This window comes from Pezoporus flaviventris, unplaced genomic scaffold (genome assembly GCF_033815535.1).
Source record: "Pezoporus flaviventris isolate CSIRO_AGI_PZ_B2104156 unplaced genomic scaffold, CSIRO_AGI_Pfla_v1 ptg000041l, whole genome shotgun sequence".
Lineage (NCBI taxonomy): Eukaryota > Metazoa > Chordata > Aves > Psittaciformes > Psittacidae > Pezoporus > Pezoporus flaviventris.
The window spans coordinates 15297969-15316950 of record NW_026892589.1 but is presented as its reverse complement, the minus strand read 5'-3'; the positions used below and the strand labels follow the sequence as shown (position 1 = coordinate 15316950).

General features: G+C 40.8%; 1 long non-coding RNA gene across 1 annotated transcript in view; it reads left to right on the top strand.

Moving 5' to 3' along the window:
* Window positions 1-611: 611 nt before the first annotated feature.
* LOC133275638 (uncharacterized) overlaps window positions 612-18982 on the top strand; it is a 54643-nt gene continuing 36272 nt past the window's right edge. The window contains exon 1 of the long non-coding RNA XR_009745645.1: window positions 612-715. This is a non-coding gene — a long non-coding RNA (uncharacterized LOC133275638). The remainder of the gene's footprint in view (window positions 716-18982) is intronic.

Genomic DNA, 18982 nt, shown 5'->3' with positions numbered 1-18982 from the left:
TTTCCGTGTCACGGATTCTGTAGTGTTCTTTGTGTGTGTGTGTGTGCGGGGGTGTGTGTGTGTTTGCCTTGGGGTTGCTCTGCTCATGCCCTGTAGCTGGGCCAGCTGGAGTATCTATAATGCAAGTCTATGTGTGCTATGATTAGAGGTACAGCTTGTGCATTTTCTTGGGATGGAGGTTACAAGTTCTGTGCTCATCAATTGTCTTTAGAGATATAAAGTTGCGTGGGTATTAACTGAGTTGGTTTTTAGCAATTCAGTGACAATTTTGCAGTTGTTTTTTCAGATATCCCTTATGAAGCAGTTGTCAACGTGATGGAAGTAGCCTTGCATCAAGGAGCCGTGGCAGAGATGGGCAGCAGTCGGCAGACGCTCATAGAGACTCCACAGTGATCCCGTAACGATCGCACTATGATGGGCTGGAGGGGGCGGTGTGGCGCCGGAGCTCTCGCTGCTGCCATCCTGTGTCCAGAGCTGGGTACTGCAGCCCGGGCTCCGCGCATGAGCAGCTGTCCCCGGAAGTGGGCTGTGTCACGTGGTGGCTGCTGGCTTCCGGTGAGCAATGGCCGGCGGGGCCGCAGGTTGGGGTGCTCGTGGCCGCAGCCGTTCGCGCGCCGGCTCCGGTCCCTCCGGCGCCGTGTCGGTGCCGCATGCGCAGCGCCCGGGAGCAGCATGGCGGCGGGCAGGGTCCGGGTCCCGGCAGCGGCGGCAGCGGGTGAGATCCGAGCCCACCGGGGGTCCGGGGCGAGCGGGGAGGCCTTGGGCGAGCGCAGAGAGACGTCTCCTGCCCGCTGGGAGCCCGGCGCGGGAAGCCTCACAGCGCCCGGTGCTCGGTGCCGGGGGGAGTAAAGACACGGGGGGGGGGGGGGGGGGGGGGGGCGTGATTCACACTGTGCCTTCATGAGTGGGGAAAGGGGCGAAGAGAGAAATACCCGTTTAGAAAGTAGCCAAGGAATTCCCTGTTTATTTCCTCTGATGTAAAGTTGCCGTTGTTTTGGAAATGAGGCTGTTCAACGTAGCTTTAAGGTGCTGAAACACCTGGAGCCTGCGGTCCTCTCTCCACGAAATGAGTGAGGTCTGCAGCAGGGCAAGGCTCATTGCTCTCCTTTTGTTCTGCGAATAGACCTTCCCGCGTTGTGCTCTAGGGGAGCCCACCCAGCTCATCACAGCCTTCCTGTTGAGTCGGTCAGCGAGGACATCGGTTGCTGCTGCTCCCCTGGTTTCCTCCTGTTTGGATACCGGCCTTGCTCCAGTAAACGCATCAGGTTTCCTCATAACTGCTTGGTGTTCTAGACGCAGAGACAGCATTGTGAGGGAGCTGATCCTGATCCCGATCTGTGTTGCAGGGTGCTTGTAACAGGAGGTGCATCGAGTTACCAGACTGGGTATCTTAAGGGCTTCTCTGTTTATGCTAAATGATTTCAAGTCTCAACCTGTTGAGAACAGGCAGAATCTTTATGTGCTTTGCTGCTATTTCTGAACAATTGCTGGTCAGTCTTATTTTTGCCCATTTCTTACCAGTTTTAAGACTGTTTTGGCTGTTTCTAACCCATTTTTCCTCTTGCTAACCCATTTTAAGTCTTTTTTTGTCTATTTCTAAAAAATTGATGGCCACTTCCATCTTATTTTTCCCCATTTCTCACTAGCTTTAAGCCATTTTGGGCTATTTCTGAGCAGTTCCTGGCCATTTCTAGGCTGTTTTAAGCTTTTCTTAACTCTTTCTAAACTGGCTTGAGCTATTTTTAACCCTTTTCTGCCTAATTCTAACTTTTTTTAAGCCCTTTTTGCCATTTCCAAAACTTTTTAGTCCTGTTCTTACCAATCTCTTGCCATTTCTGACCCGTTTTTGCCCTTGCCTGTGTGGACAGGCTCCTGGCCGTGTACTGTCTGTGCAGGTGTCCAGCAGGCCCCTTCCTCTTCTTGCTATACTTATGTCTTTTTAGGGTTCGATTTCAGAACTCTCTGGTAGGTACATGCTACCCCGACTTACTGTGTAACTGCAGCAGCAGTTTGCAGCGGCTTAGTTTCTAACCCAATTTTTGCCTTTTTCTAACTTGGTTTAACCCATTTTTGGCCATTTCTAACCCTTTTTTGCCCATTTCTAACCCATTTCAAGTTTTTTTTTTGGCTATTTCTAAAAAACTTATGGACATTTCTGTTTCATATTTGCCCTTTTCTTACCGGTTTTAAGCCACTTTTTGCTATTGATAAAAATTGGGAATTTCGAACCCATTTTATGTCTTTTTATTTTGCTATTTCTAAACAGTTGATGGCCACTTATATCTTACTTTTGATCGCTTCTTACCCTTTTAAAGTCTTTTTTTGGCTATTTCTGAACAGTTCCTTGACATTTCTAGCCTCTTTTAAGCTTTGCTTAGCTCTTTCTAAACTGCCTTGGCCTATTTCTAACTGTTTTTTTTCCCAATTCTAAGTCTTTTTAAGCCACTTTGGCCATTCCCAAACCATTTCCGTCCAGTTCTTGCCACTTCTAATCCTTTGTTGCCCTATCCTGCTTACCTTTGAAACATTTTTATCCATTTCTAACCCATTTTATCTCCTTTGTGCTCTTTCTAAACAATTGTTGGTCATTCCTATCTTTTTTTTGCCCATTTCTTACCAGGCTTAAGCCATTTTGGGCTATTTCTGAACAGTTCCTTGCCATTTCTAGCCGCTTTTAAGCTTTTCTTAGCTCTTTCTAAGCTGGTTTGGCCTATTTCTAACCCTTTTTTGCCCAATTCGAAGTCTTTTTAAGCCCTTTTGGCCGTTTCCAAACCGGTTTTGTCCTGTTCTTACCAATTTCTTGCCGTTTCTAACCCCTTTTTGCCCTTTCCTGACTTGGTTTAAACCATTTATGTCCCTTTCTCACCCATTTGAAGTCTTTTGGCTATTTCTGAACAATTGCTGGTCAGTCCTATCTTATTTTTGCCCATTTCTTACCAGTTTTAAGACTCTTGGCTGTTTCGAACCCATTTTCCCCATTGCTAACCCGTTTTAAGTCTTTTTTTTTGGCTGTTTTTAAACAATTGATTGTCCTTTCTATCTTCTTTTGCCTGTTTCTGATTACTTGTAAGCCATTTTGCTCTATTTCTGAACAGTTCCTTGCCATTTCTAGCCTCTTTTAAGCTTTTCTTAGCTATTTCTAAACTGGCTTGGCCTATTTCCAACCCTTTTTTTGCCCAGTTCTAAGTCTTTTTAAGCCACTTTGGCCATTCCCAAACCATTTCCGTCCAGTTCTTGCCACTTCTAACCCATTTTTGCCCTATCCTGGCTACCTTTGAAACATTTGTATCCCTTTCTAACCCATTTTATCTCGGTTGTGCTATTTCTAAACAATTGCTGATCATTCCTATCTTATTTTGGCCTATTTCTTGCCAGGCTTAAGCCATTCTGGGCTATTTCTGAACGGTTCCATGCCATTTCCAGCCTCTTTTCAGCTTCTCTTACCTATTTCTAAACTGGCTTGGCCTATTTCCAACCCTTTTTGCTCAATTCTAAGTCTTTTTCAGCCTTTATGGCCAATTTTATACCATTTTTGTCCTGTTCTTACCAATCTCTTGCCATTTCTAACCCCTTTTTGCCCTTTCCCGACTTGGTTTAAACCATTTTTGGCCCTTTCTACCCATTTGAAGTCTTTTGGCTATTTCTGAACAATTGCTGGTCAGTCCTATCTTACTTTTGCCCATTTCTTACCAGTTTTAAGTCTCTTTTGGTTGTTTTTAACCCATTTTTTCCCATTGCTAACCCATTTTAAGTTTTTTCTTTTGGCTATTTTTAAACAATTGATGGCCTGTTCGATCTTATTTTTGTCCAGTTCTTATTAGTTTTAAGCCACTTTGCTGTATTTCTGAACAGTTCCTTGCCATTTCTAGCCTGTTTTAAGCTTTTCTTAGCTCTTTCTAAACTGGCGTGGCCTACTTCTAACCCTTTTTTGCCCAATTCGAAGTCTTTTTAAGCCCTTTTGGCCGTTTCCAAACCGGTTTTGTCCTGTTCTTACCAATCTCTTTCCGTTTCTAACCCCTTTTTGCCCTTTCCCGACTTGGTTTAAACCATTTTTGTCCCTTTCTCACCCATTTGAAGTCTTTTGGCTATTTCTGAACAATTGCTGGTCAGTCCTATCTTATTTTTGCCCATTTCTTACCAGTTTTAAGACTCTTGGCTGTTTCGAACCCATTTTCCCCATTGCTAACCCATTTTAAGTCTTTTTTTTTGGCTGTTTTTAAACAATTGATTGTCCTTTCTGTCTTCTTTTGCCTGTTTCTGATTAGTTGTAAGCCATTTTGCTCTATTTCTGAACAGTTCCTTGCCATTTCTAGCCTCTTTTAAGCTTTTCTTAGCTATTTCTAAACTGGCTTGGCCTATTTCCAACCCTTTTTTTGCCCAGTTCTAAGTCTTTTTAAGCCACTTTGGCCATTCCCAAACCATTTCCGTCCAGTTCTTGCCACTTCTAACCCATTTTTGCCCTATCCTGACTACCTTTGAAACATTTGTATCCCTTTCTAACCCGTTTTATCTCGGTTGTGCTATTTCTAAACAATTGCTGATCATTCCTATCTTATTTTGGCCTATTTCTTGCCAGGCTTAAGCCATTCTGGGCTATTTCTGAACAGTTCCATGCCATTTCTAGCCTCTTTTCAGCTTCTCTTACCTATTTCTAAACTGGCTTGGCCTATTTCCAACCCTTTTTGCTCAATTCTAAGTCTTTTTCAGCCTTTATGGCCAATTTTATACCATTTTTGTCCTGTTCTTACCAATCTCTTGCCATTTCTAACCCCTTTTTGCCCTTTCCCGACTTGGTTTAAACCATTTTTGTCCCTTTCTACCCATTTGAAGTCTTTTGGCTATTTCTGAACAATTGCTGGTCAGTCCTATCATATTTTCTCCCATTTCTTACCGGTTTTAAGACTCTTTTGGCTGTTTTTAACCCATTTTTTCCCATTGCTAACCCATTTTAAGTCTTTTTTTTTTTTTTGGCTATTTCTAAACAATTGATGGCCTGTTCGATCTTATTTTTGTCCAGTTCTTATTAGTTTTAAGCCACTTTGCTGTATTTCTGAGCAGTTCCTTGCCATTTCTAGCCTGTTTTAAGCTTTTCTTAGCTCTTTCTAAACTGGCGTGGCCTACTTCTAACCCTTTTTTGCCCAATTCGAAGTCTTTTTAAGCCCTTTTGGCCGTTTCCAAACCGGTTTTGTCCTGTTCTTACCAATCTCTTTCCGTTTCTAACCCCTTTTTGCCCTTTCCCGACTTGGTTTAAACCATTTTTGTCCCTTTCTCACCCATTTCAAGTCTTTTGGCTATTTCTGAACAATTGCTGGTCAGTCCTATCTTATTTTTGCCCATTTCTTACCAGTTTTAAGACTCTTGGCTGTTTCGAACCCATTTTCCCCATTGCTAACCCGTTTTAAGTCTTTTTTTTTGGCTGTTTTTAAACAATTGATTGTCCTTTCTGTCTTCTTTTGCCTGTTTCTGATTAGTTGTAAGCCATTTTGCTCTATTTCTGAACAGTTCCTTGCCATTTCTAGCCTCTTTTAAGCTTTTCTTAGCTATTTCTAAACTGGCTTGGCCTATTTCCAACCCTTTTTTTGCCCAGTTCTAAGTCTTTTTAAGCCACTTTGGCCATTCCCAAACCATTTCCGTCCAGTTCTTGCCACTTCTAACCCATTTTTGCCCTATCCTGACTACCTTTGAAACATTTGTATCCCTTTCTAACCCGTTTTATCTCGGTTGTGCTATTTCTAAACAATTGCTGATCATTCCTATCTTATTTTGGCCTATTTCTTGCCAGGCTTAAGCCATTCTGGGCTATTTCTGAACGGTTCCATGCCATTTCTAGCCTCTTTTCAGCTTCTCTTACCTATTTCTAAACTGGCTTGGCCTATTTCCGACCCTTTTTGCTCAATTCTAAGTCTTTTTCAGCCTTTATGGCCAATTTTATACCATTTTTGTCCTGTTCTTACCAATCTCTTGCCATTTCTAACCCCTTTTTGCCCTTTCCCGACTTGGTTTAAACCATTTTTGGCCCTTTCTACCCATTTGAAGTCTTTTGGCTATTTCTGAACAATTGCTGGTCAGTCCTATCATATTTTCTCCCATTTCTTACCGGTTTTAAGACTCTTTTGGCTGTTTTTAACCCATTTTTTCCCATTGCTAACCCATTTTAAGTCTTTTTTTTTTTTGGCTATTTCTAAACAATTGATGGCCTGTTCGATCTTATTTTTGTCCAGTTCTTATTAGTTTTAAGCCACTTTGCTGTATTTCTGAACAGTTCCTTGCCATTTCTAGCCTGTTTTAAGCTTTTCTTAGCTCTTTCTAAACTGGCGTGGCCTACTTCTAACCCTTTTTTGCCCAATTCGAAGTCTTTTTAAGCCCTTTTGGCCGTTTCCAAACCGGTTTTGTCCTGTTCTTACCAATCTCTTTCCGTTTCTAACCCCTTTTTGCCCTTTCCCGACTTGGTTTAAACCATTTTTGTCCCTTTCTCACCCATTTGAAGTCTTTTGGCTATTTCTGAACAATTGCTGGTCAGTCCTATCTTATTTTTGCCCATTTCTTACCAGTTTTAAGACTCTTGGCTGTTTCGAACCCATTTTCCCCATTGCTAACCCGTTTTAAGTCTTTTTTTTTGGCTGTTTTTAAACAATTGATTGTCCTTTCTGTCTTCTTTTGCCTGTTTCTGATTAGTTGTAAGCCATTTTGCTCTATTTCTGAACAGTTCCTTGCCATTTCTAGCCTCTTTTAAGCTTTTCTTAGCTATTTCTAAACTGGCTTGGCCTATTTCCAACCCTTTTTTTGCCCAGTTCTAAGTCTTTTTAAGCCACTTTGGCCATTCCCAAACCATTTCCGTCCAGTTCTTGCCACTTCTAACCCATTTTTGCCCTATCCTGACTACCTTTGAAACATTTGTATCCCTTTCTAACCCGTTTTATCTCGGTTGTGCTATTTCTAAACAATTGCTGATCATTCCTATCTTATTTTGGCCTATTTCTTGCCAGGCTTAAGCCATTCTTGGCTATTTCTGAACGGTTCCATGCCATTTCCAGCCTCTTTTCAGCTTCTCTTACCTATTTCTAAACTGGCTTGGCCTATTTCCGACCCTTTTTGCTCAATTCTAAGTCTTTTTCAGCCTTTATGGCCAATTTTATACCATTTTTGTCCTGTTCTTACCAATCTCTTGCCATTTCTAACCCCTTTTTGCCCTTTCCCGACTTGGTTTAAACCATTTTTGTCCCTTTCTACCCATTTGAAGTCTTTTGGCTATTTCTGAACAATTGCTGGTCAGTCCTATCATATTTTCTCCCATTTCTTACCGGTTTTAAGACTCTTTTGGCTGTTTTTAACCCATTTTTTCCCATTGCTAACCCATTTTAAGTCTTTTTTTTTTTTGGCTATTTCTAAACAATTGATGGCCTGTTCGATCTTATTTTTGTCCAGTTCTTATTAGTTTTAAGCCACTTTGCTGTATTTCTGAACAGTTCCTTGCCATTTCTAGCCTGTTTTAAGCTTTTCTTAGCTCTTTCTAAACTGGCGTGGCCTACTTCTAACCCTTTTTTGCCCAATTCGAAGTCTTTTTAAGCCCTTTTGGCCGTTTCCAAACCGGTTTTGTCCTGTTCTTACCAATCTCTTTCCGTTTCTAACCCCTTTTTGCCCTTTCCCGACTTGGTTTAAACCATTTTTGTCCCTTTCTCACCCATTTGAAGTCTTTTGGCTATTTCTGAACAATTGCTGGTCAGTCCTATCTTATTTTTGCCCATTTCTTACCAGTTTTAAGACTCTTGGCTGTTTCGAACCCATTTTCCCCATTGCTAACCCGTTTTAAGTCTTTTTTTTTGGCTGTTTTTAAACAATTGATTGTCCTTTCTGTCTTCTTTTGCCTGTTTCTGATTAGTTGTAAGCCATTTTGCTCTATTTCTGAACAGTTCCTTGCCATTTCTAGCCTCTTTTAAGCTTTTCTTAGCTATTTCTAAACTGGCTTGGCCTATTTCCAACCCTTTTTTTGCCCAGTTCTAAGTCTTTTTAAGCCACTTTGGCCATTCCCAAACCATTTCCGTCCAGTTCTTGCCACTTCTAACCCATTTTTGCCCTATCCTGACTACCTTTGAAACATTTGTATCCCTTTCTAACCCGTTTTATCTCGGTTGTGCTATTTCTAAACAATTGCTGATCATTCCTATCTTATTTTGGCCTATTTCTTGCCAGGCTTAAGCCATTCTGGGCTATTTCTGAACGGTTCCATGCCATTTCTAGCCTCTTTTCAGCTTCTCTTACCTATTTCTAAACTGGCTTGGCCTATTTCCGACCCTTTTTGCTCAATTCTAAGTCTTTTTCAGCCTTTATGGCCAATTTTATACCATTTTTGTCCTGTTCTTACCAATCTCTTGCCATTTCTAACCCCTTTTTGCCCTTTCCCGACTTGGTTTAAACCATTTTTGGCCCTTTCTACCCATTTGAAGTCTTTTGGCTATTTCTGAACAATTGCTGGTCAGTCCTATCATATTTTCTCCCATTTCTTACCGGTTTTAAGACTCTTTTGGCTGTTTTTAACCCATTTTTTCCCATTGCTAACCCATTTTAAGTCTTTTTTTTTTTTGGCTATTTCTAAACAATTGATGGCCTGTTCGATCTTATTTTTGTCCAGTTCTTATTAGTTTTAAGCCACTTTGCTGTATTTCTGAACAGTTCCTTGCCATTTCTAGCCTGTTTTAAGCTTTTCTTAGCTCTTTCTAAACTGGCGTGGCCTACTTCTAACCCTTTTTTGCCCAATTCGAAGTCTTTTTAAGCCCTTTTGGCCGTTTCCAAACCGGTTTTGTCCTGTTCTTACCAATCTCTTTCCGTTTCTAACCCCTTTTTGCCCTTTCCCGACTTGGTTTAAACCATTTTTGTCCCTTTCTCACCCATTTGAAGTCTTTTGGCTATTTCTGAACAATTGCTGGTCAGTCCTATCTTATTTTTGCCCATTTCTTACCAGTTTTAAGACTCTTGGCTGTTTCGAACCCATTTTCCCCATTGCTAACCCGTTTTAAGTCTTTTTTTTGGCTGTTTTTAAACAATTGATTGTCCTTTCTGTCTTCTTTTGCCTGTTTCTGATTAGTTGTAAGCCATTTTGCTCTATTTCTGAACAGTTCCTTGCCATTTCTAGCCTCTTTTAAGCTTTTCTTAGCTATTTCTAAACTGGCTTGGCCTATTTCCAACCCTTTTTTTGCCCAGTTCTAAGTCTTTTTAAGCCACTTTGGCCATTCCCAAACCATTTCCGTCCAGTTCTTGCCACTTCTAACCCATTTTTGCCCTATCCTGACTACCTTTGAAACATTTGTATCCCTTTCTAACCCGTTTTATCTCGGTTGTGCTATTTCTAAACAATTGCTGATCATTCCTATCTTATTTTGGCCTATTTCTTGCCAGGCTTAAGCCATTCTGGGCTATTTCTGAACGGTTCCATGCCATTTCTAGCCTCTTTTCAGCTTCTCTTACCTATTTCTAAACTGGCTTGGCCTATTTCCGACCCTTTTTGCTCAATTCTAAGTCTTTTTCAGCCTTTATGGCCAATTTTATACCATTTTTGTCCTGTTCTTACCAATCTCTTGCCATTTCTAACCCCTTTTTGCCCTTTCCCGACTTGGTTTAAACCATTTTTGTCCCTTTCTACCCATTTGAAGTCTTTTGGCTATTTCTGAACAATTGCTGGTCAGTCCTATCATATTTTCTCCCATTTCTTACCGGTTTTAAGACTCTTTTGGCTGTTTTTAACCCATTTTTTCCCATTGCTAACCCATTTTAAGTCTTTTTTTTCTTTTGGCTATTTCTAAACAATTGATGGCCTGTTCGATCTTATTTTTGTCCAGTTCTTATTAGTTTTAAGCCACTTTGCTGTATTTCTGAACAGTTCCTTGCCATTTCTAGCCTGTTTTAAGCTTTTCTTAGCTCTTTCTAAACTGGCGTGGCCTACTTCTAACCCTTTTTTGCCCAATTCGAAGTCTTTTTAAGCCCTTTTGGCCGTTTCCAAACCGGTTTTGTCCTGTTCTTACCAATCTCTTTCCGTTTCTAACCCCTTTTTGCCCTTTCCCGACTTGGTTTAAACCATTTTTGTCCCTTTCTCACTCATTTGAAGTCTTTTGGCTATTTCTGAACAATTGCTGGTCAGTCCTATCTTATTTTTGCCCATTTCTTACCAGTTTTAAGACTCTTGGCTGTTTCGAACCCATTTTCCCCATTGCTAACCCGTTTTAAGTCTTTTTTTTTTGGCTGATTTTAAACAATTGATTGTCCTTTCTATCTTCTTTTGCCTGTTTCTGATTAGTTGTAAGCCATTCTGCTCTATTTCTGAACAGTTCCTTGCCATTTCTAGCCTCTTTTAAGCTTTTCTTAGCTATTTCTAAACTGGCTTGGCCTATTTCCAACCCTATTTTGCCCAATTTGAAGTCTTTTTAAGCCCTTTTGGCCGTTTCCAAACCGGTTTTGTCCTGTTCTTACCAATCTCTTTCCGTTTCTAACCCCTTTTTGCCCTTTCCCGACTTGGTTTAAACCATTTTTGGCCCTTTCTACCCATTTGAAGTCTTTTGGCTATTTCTGAACAATTGCTGGTCAGTCCTATCTTATTTTCTCCCATTTCTTACCGGTTTTAAGACTCTTTTGGTTGTTTTTAACCCATTTTTTCCCATTGCTAACCCATTTTAAGTCTTTTTTTTTTTTTTGGCTATTTCTAAACAATTGATGGCCTGTTCGATCTTATTTTTGTCCAGTTCTTATTAGTGTTAAGCCACTTTGCTGTATTTCTGAACAGTTCCCTGCCATTTCTAGCCTGTTTTAAGCTTCTCTTAGCTCTTTCTAAACTGGCTTGACCTATTTCTAACTCTTTTTTGCCCAATTCGAAGTCTTTTTAAGCTCTTTTGGCCATTTCCAAACCTTTTTTGTCCTGTTCTTACCAATCTCTTGCCATTTCTAACCCGTTTTTCCCTTGCCTATGTGGACAGGCTCCTGGCCGTGTGCTGTCTGTGCAGGTGTCCAGCAGGCCCCTTCCTCTTCTTGCTTTACTGATGTCTTTTTAGGGTTCGATTTCAGAACTCTCTGGTAGGCACATGGTACCCTGACTTACTGTTTTAACTACAGCAGCAGTTTGCAGCGGCTTAGTTTCATAGGTTGTACAAAGGTAGGGAAGCAGTTGTGCAAGCCTGGTGTTAACAGTCCTCGCAAGGTCTCTATGTATCAGGAGGTGATGGAATGCTTCCATGTGGTTGTGGTGTTGTGGCAAGTATCCTTTAGGACTTAAGTACTCCACAGCAGTAGAGGGGAGTGTCTCAAACCAGTTCTTAAGGCTCCTGAGTTATGTGCTTAATGAGTTATGTGCTGAGTTATGTACTGCTTAATTTGGGGCACGGAAAGTAAGTGATTACATGAGTTAGATGCTGTAGTTGGGAGAACTAGTGCCTGGGTTTAGACCCAGTTAAGGGAGAAGGACTTAAATGGCAGCGAAATTTAGTAAGAATCCAGCTGTGCTGAAACTTGGCACCACATGTAGCACCCTGAACTATCCAATCAGGGTGTGCTTAGTCCGCATGCACTTGTACCGATCTTGCTTTTCTATAGATGTGATGTTGTAGCTGACTAGTCTGGCAGTAATGCGTGTTTGGGTTTCGCTTACCTGAGGTGCTGAGGGCAAAACGCTTCACTCGTCAAGGTTTCAAACAACCCCAGCATGGTCTTTGCACTCTTCAGAAGCACTCATTTGAGCTTGACTGTTTCTTAACAGGCGTGTGGCATTGTTACGAGCATCTCGAAGGAATACCTTGGGTCTGACCTCACTGTTTCTGATGCTGGATTCCAGAGAGACTTCAGAGTGTACCTGCAGCCGAGGCAAACGTGGGTCGCAGTGAGTAAGTGCCCTTTCAACTTGGTATCTGTTAATAGATATTCAGGAGGTTCAGTCGCTGTCTTGCTCCAGTTTCTGCCTTGGTAAATCTCCTCCTCTGCATATGGTGCTCACAGAAGGAAGCACAATTCTCTTTATGCTTTTTCTGCAAGGCTACCAGTGTCTGTGTAAGGGGCCATAATGCGGTCGCAGTAGTGATGAGAGTGAAAAAGGCTGGTGTTACTAGCAATCTGCTTGGTCTGTAGCAATTTCTTGCTATTTCTAACCCATTTTTGCCTTTTCCTAACTTGGTTTAACCCATTTTTGGCCATTTCTAACCCTTTTTTGCCCATTTCTAACGCATTTCAAGGTTTTTTTTTTGGGCTATTTCTAAACAACTCATGGACATTTCTGTTTCATATTTGCCCTTTTCTTCCTGGTTTTAAGCCTCTTTTCGCTATTGATAAAAATTGGGAATTTCGAACCCATTTTATGTCTTTTTATTTTGCTATTTCTAAACAGTTGATGGCCACTTATATCTTACTTTTGATCGCTTCTTACCCTTTTAAAGTCTTTTTTTGGCTATTTCTGAACAGTTCCTTGACATTTCTAGCCTCTTTTAAGCTTTGCTTAGCTCTTTCTAAACTGCCTTGGCCTATTTCTAACTGTTTTTTTTCCCAATTCTAAGTCTTTTTAAGCCACTTTGGCCATTCCCAAACCATTTCCGTCCAGTTCTTGCCACTTCTAATCCTTTGTTGCCCTATCCTGCTTACCTTTGAAACATTTTTATCCATTTCTAACCCATTTTATCTCCTTTGTGCTCTTTCTAAACAATTGTTGGTCATTCCTATCTTTTTTTTGCCCATTTCTTACCAGGCTTAAGCCATTTTGGGCTATTTCTGAACAGTTCCTTGCCATTTCTAGCCGCTTTTAAGCTTTTCTTAGCTCTTTCTAAGCTGGTTTGGCCTATTTCTAACCCTTTTTTGCCCAATTCTAAGTCTTTTTAAGCCCTTTTGGCCGTTTCCAAACCGGTTTTGTCCTGTTCTTACCAATTTCTTGCCGTTTCTAACCCCTTTTTGCCCTTTCCCGACTTGGTTTAAACCATTTTTGTCCCTTTCTCACCCATTTCAAGTCTTTTGGCTATTTCTGAACAATTGCTGGTCAGTCCTATCTTATTTTTGCCCATTTCTTACCAGTTTTAAGACTCTTGGCTGTTTCGAACCCATTTTCCCCATTGCTAACCCGTTTTAAGTCTTTTTTTTTGGCTGTTTTTAAACAATTGATTGTCCTTTCTGTCTTCTTTTGCCTGTTTCTGATTAGTTGTAAGCCATTTTGCTCTATTTCTGAACAGTTCCTTGCCATTTCTAGCCTCTTTTAAGCTTTTCTTAGCTATTTCTAAACTGGCTTGGCCTATTTCCAACCCTTTTTTTGCCCAGTTCTAAGTCTTTTTAAGCCACTTTGGCCATTCCCAAACCATTTCCGTCCAGTTCTTGCCACTTCTAACCCATTTTTGCCCTATCCTGACTACCTTTGAAACATTTGTATCCCTTTCTAACCCGTTTTATCTCGGTTGTGCTATTTCTAAACAATTGCTGATCATTCCTATCTTATTTTGGCCTATTTCTTGCCAGGCTTAAGCCATTCTGGGCTATTTCTGAACGGTTCCATGCCATTTCTAGCCTCTTTTCAGCTTCTCTTACCTATTTCTAAACTGGCTTGGCCTATTTCCGACCCTTTTTGCTCAATTCTAAGTCTTTTTCAGCCTTTATGGCCAATTTTATACCATTTTTGTCCTGTTCTTACCAATCTCTTGCCATTTCTAACCCCTTTTTGCCCTTTCCCGACTTGGTTTAAACCATTTTTGTCCCTTTCTACCCATTTGAAGTCTTTTGGCTATTTCTGAACAATTGCTGGTCAGTCCTATCATATTTTCTCCCATTTCTTACCGGTTTTAAGACTCTTTTGGCTGTTTTTAACCCATTTTTTCCCATTGCTAACCCATTTTAAGTCTTTTTTTTCTTTTGGCTATTTCTAAACAATTGATGGCCTGTTCGATCTTATTTTTGTCCAGTTCTTATTAGTTTTAAGCCACTTTGCTGTATTTCTGAACAGTTCCTTGCCATTTCTAGCCTGTTTTAAGCTTTTCTTAGCTCTTTCTAAACTGGCGTGGCCTACTTCTAACCCTTTTTTGCCCAATTCGAAGTCTTTTTAAGCCCTTTTGGCCGTTTCCAAACCGGTTTTGTCCTGTTCTTACCAATCTCTTTCCGTTTCTAACCCCTTTTTGCCCTTTCCCGACTTGGTTTAAACCATTTTTGTCCCTTTCTCACCCATTTGAAGTCTTTTGGCTATTTCTGAACAATTGCTGGTCAGTCCTATCTTATTTTTGCCCATTTCTTACCAGTTTTAAGACTCTTGGCTGTTTCGAACCCATTTTCCCCATTGCTAACCCGTTTTAAGTCTTTTTTTTTTTGGCTGATTTTAAACAATTGATTGTCCTTTCTATCTTCTTTTGCCTGTTTCTGATTAGTTGTAAGCCATTTTGCTCTATTTCTGAACAGTTCCTTGCCATTTCTAGCCTCTTTTAAGCTTTTCTTAGCTATTTCTAAACTGGCTTGGCCTATTTCCAACCCTATTTTGCCCAATTTGAAGTCTTTTTAAGCCCTTTTGGCCGTTTCCAAACCGGTTTTGTCCTGTTCTTACCAATCTCTTTCCGTTTCTAACCCCTTTTTGCCCTTTCCCGACTTGGTTTAAACCATTTTTGGCCCTTTCTACCCATTTGAAGTCTTTTGGCTATTTCTGAACAATTGCTGGTCAGTCCTATCTTATTTTCTCCCATTTCTTACCGGTTTTAAGACTCTTTTGGTTGTTTTTAACCCATTTTTTCCCATTGCTAACCCATTTTAAGTCTTTTTTTTTTTTTTGGCTATTTCTAAACAATTGATGGCCTGTTCGATCTTATTTTTGTCCAGTTCTTATTAGTGTTAAGCCACTTTGCTGTATTTCTGAACAGTTCCCTGCCATTTCTAGCCTGTTTTAAGCTTCTCTTAGCTCTTTCTAAACTGGCTTGACCTATTTCTAACTCTTTTTTGCCCAATTCGAAGTCTTTTTAAGCTCTTTTGGCCATTTCCAAACCTTTTTTGTCCTGTTCTTACCAATCTCTTGCCATTTCTAACCCGTTTTTCCCTTGCCTATGTGGACAGGCTCCTGGCCGTGTGCTGTCTGTGCAGGTGTCCAGCAGGCCCCTTCCTCTTCTTGCTTTACTGATGTCTTTTTAGGGTTCGATTTCAGAACTCTCTGGTAGGCACATGGTACCCTGACTTACTGTTTTAACTACAGCAGCAGTTTGCAGCGGCTTAGTTTCATAGGTTGTACAAAGGTAGGGAAGCAGTTGTGCAAGCCTGGTGTTAACAGTCCTCGCAAGGTCTCTATGTATCAGGAGGTGATGGAATGCTTCCATGTGGTTGTGGTGTTGTGGCAAGTATCCTTTAGGACTTAAGTACTCCACAGCAGTAGAGGGGAGTGTCTCAAACCAGTTCTTAAGGCTCCTGAGTTATGTGCTTAATGAGTTATGTGCTGAGTTATGTACTGCTTAATTTGGGGCACGGAAAGTAAGTGATTACATGAGTTAGATGCTGTAGTTGGGAGAACTAGTGCCTGGGTTTAGACCCAGTTAAGGGAGAAGGACTTAAATGGCAGCGAAATTTAGTAAGAATCCAGCTGTGCTGAAACTTGGCACCACATGTAGCACCCTGAACTATCCAATCAGGGTGTGCTTAGTCCGCATGCACTTGTACCGATCTTGCTTTTCTATAGATGTGATGTTGTAGCTGACTAGTCTGGCAGTAATGCGTGTTTGGGTTTCGCTTACCTGAGGTGCTGAGGGCAAAACGCTTCACTCGTCAAGGTTTCAAACAACCCCAGCATGGTCTTTGCACTCTTCAGAAGCACTCATTTGAGCTTGACTGTTTCTTAACAGGCGTGTGGCATTGTTACGAGCATCTCGAAGGAATACCTTGGGTCTGACCTCACTGTTTCTGATGCTGGATTCCAGAGAGACTTCAGAGTGTACCTGCAGCCGAGGCAAATGTGGGTCGCAGTGAGTAAGTGCCCTTTCAACTTGGTATCTGTTAATAGATATTCAGGAGGTTCAGTCGCTGTCTTGCTCCAGTTTCTGCCTTGGTAAATCTCCTCCTCTGCATATGGTGCTCACAGAAGGAAGCACAATTCTCTTTATGCTTTTTCTGCAAGGCTACCAGTGTCTGTGTAAGGGGCCATAATGCGGTCGCAGTAGTGATGAGAGTGAAAAAGGCTGGTGTTACTAGCAGTCTGCTTGGTCTGTAGCAATTTCTTGCTATTTCTAACCCATTTTTGCCTTTTCCTAACTTGGTTTAACCCATTTTTGGCCATTTCTAACCCTTTTTTGCCCATTTCTAACCCATTTCAAGGTTTTTTTTTTGGGCTATTTCTAAACAACTCATGGACATTTCTGTTTCATATTTGCCCTTTTCTTCCTGGTTTTAAGCCTCTTTTCGCTATTGATAAAAATTGGGAATTTCGAACCCATTTTATGTCTTTTTATTTTGCTATTTCTAAACAGTTGATGGCCACTTATATCTTACTTTTGATCGCTTCTTACCCTTTTAAAGTCTTTTTTTGGCTATTTCTGAACAGTTCCTTGACATTTCTAGCCTCTTTTAAGCTTTGCTTAGCTCTTTCTAAACTGCCTTGGCCTATTTCTAACTGTTTTTTTTCCCAATTCTAAGTCTTTTTAAGCCACTTTGGCCATTCCCAAACCATTTCCGTCCAGTTCTTGCCACTTCTAATCCTTTGTTGCCCTATCCTGCTTACCTTTGAAACATTTTTATCCATTTCTAACCCATTTTATCTCCTTTGTGCTCTTTCTAAACAATTGTTGGTCATTCCTATCTTTTTTTTGCCCATTTCTTACCAGGCTTAAGCCATTTTGGGCTATTTCTGAACAGTTCCTTGCCATTTCTAGCCGCTTTTAAGCTTTTCTTAGCTCTTTCTAAGCTGGTTTGGCCTATTTCTAACCCTTTTTTGCCCAATTCTAAGTCTTTTTAAGCCCTTTTGGCCGTTTCCAAACCGGTTTTGTCCTGTTCTTACCAATTTCTTGCCGTTTCTAACCCCTTTTTGCCCTTTCCCGACTTGGTTTAAACCATTTTTGTCCCTTTCTCACCCATTTCAAGTCTTTTGGCTATTTCTGAACAATTGCTGGTCAGTCCTATCTTATTTTTGCCCATTTCTTACCAGTTTTAAGACTCTTGGCTGTTTCGAACCCATTTTCCCCATTGCTAACCCGTTTTAAGTCTTTTTTTTTGGCTGTTTTTAAACAATTGATTGTCCTTTCTGTCTTCTTTTGCCTGTTTCTGATTAGTTGTAAGCCATTTTGCTCTATTTCTGAACAGTTCCTTGCCATTTCTAGCCTCTTTTAAGCTTTTCTTAGCTATTTCTAAACTGGCTTGGCCTATTTCCAACCCTTTTTTTGCCCAGTTCTAAGTCTTTTTAAGCCACTTTGGCCATTCCCAAACCATTTCCGTCCAGTTCTTGCCACTTCTAACCCATTTTTGCCCTATCCTGACTACCTTTGAAACATTTGTATCCCTTTCTAACCCGTTTTATCTCGGTTGTGCTATTTCTAAACAATTGCTGATCATTCCTATCTTATTTTGGCCTATTTCTTGCCAGGCTTAAGCCATTCTGGGCTATTTCTGAACGGTTCCATGCCATTTCTAGCCTCTTTTCAGCTTCTCTTACCTATTTCTAAACTGGCTTGGCCTATTTCCGACCCTTTTTGCTCAATTCTAAGTCTTTTTCAGCCTTTATGGCCAATTTTATACCATTTTTGTCCTGTTCTTACCAATCTCTTGCCATTTCTAACCCCTTTTTGCCCTTTCCCGACTTGGTTTAAACCATTTTTGTCCCTTTCTACCCATTTGAAGTCTTTTGGCTATTTCTGAACAATTGCTGGTCAGTCCTATCATATTTTCTCCCATTTCTTACCGGTTTTAAGACTCTTTTGGCTGTTTTTAACCCATTTTTTCCCATTGCTAACCCATTTTAAGTCTTTTTTTTCTTTTGGCTATTTCTAAACAATTGATGGCCTGTTCGATCTTATTTTTGTCCAGTTCTTATTAGTTTTAAGCCACTTTGCTGTATTTCTGAACAGTTCCTTGCCATTTCTAGCCTGTTTTAAGCTTTTCTTAGCTCTTTCTAAACTGGCGTGGCCTACTTCTAACCCTTTTTTGCCCAATTCGAAGTCTTTTTAAGCCCTTTTGGCCGTTTCCAAACCGGTTTTGTCCTGTTCTTACCAATCTCTTTCCGTTTCTAACCCCTTTTTGCCCTTTCCCGACTTGGTTTAAACCATTTTTGTCCCTTTCTCACCCATTTGAAGTCTTTTGGCTATTTCTGAACAATTGCTGGTCAGTCCTATCTTATTTTTGCCCATTTCTTACCAGTTTTAAGACTCTTGGCTGTTTCGAACCCATTTTCCCCATTGCTAACCCGTTTTAAGTCTTTTTTTTTGGCTGTTTCTAAACAATTGATTGTCCTTTCTGTCTTCTTTTGCCTGTTTCTGATTAGTTGTAAGCCATTCTGCTCTATTTCTGAACAGTTCCTTGCCATTTCTAGCCTCTTTTAAGCTTTTCTTAGCTATTTCTAAACTGGCTTGGCCTATTTCCAACCCTTTTTTTGCCCAGTTCTAAGTCTTTTTAAGCCACTTTGGCCATTCCCAAACCATTTCCGTCCAGTTCTTGCCACTTCTAACCCATTTTTGCCCTATCCTGACTACCTTTGAAACATTTGTATCCCTTTCTAACCCGTTTTATCTCGGTTGTGCTATTTCTAAACAATTGCTGATCATTCCTATCTTATTTTGGCCTATTTCTTGCCAGGCTTAAGCCATTCTGGGCTATTTCTGAACGGTTCCATGCCATTTCTAGCCTCTTTTCAGCTTCTCTTACCTATTTCTAAACTGGCTTGGCCTATTTCCGACCCTTTTTGCTCAATTCTAAGTCTTTTTCAGCCTTTATGGCCAATTTTATACCATTTTTGTCCTGTTCTTACCAATCTCTTGCCATTTCTAACCCCTTTTTGCCCTTTCCCGACTTGGTTTAAACCATTTTTGGC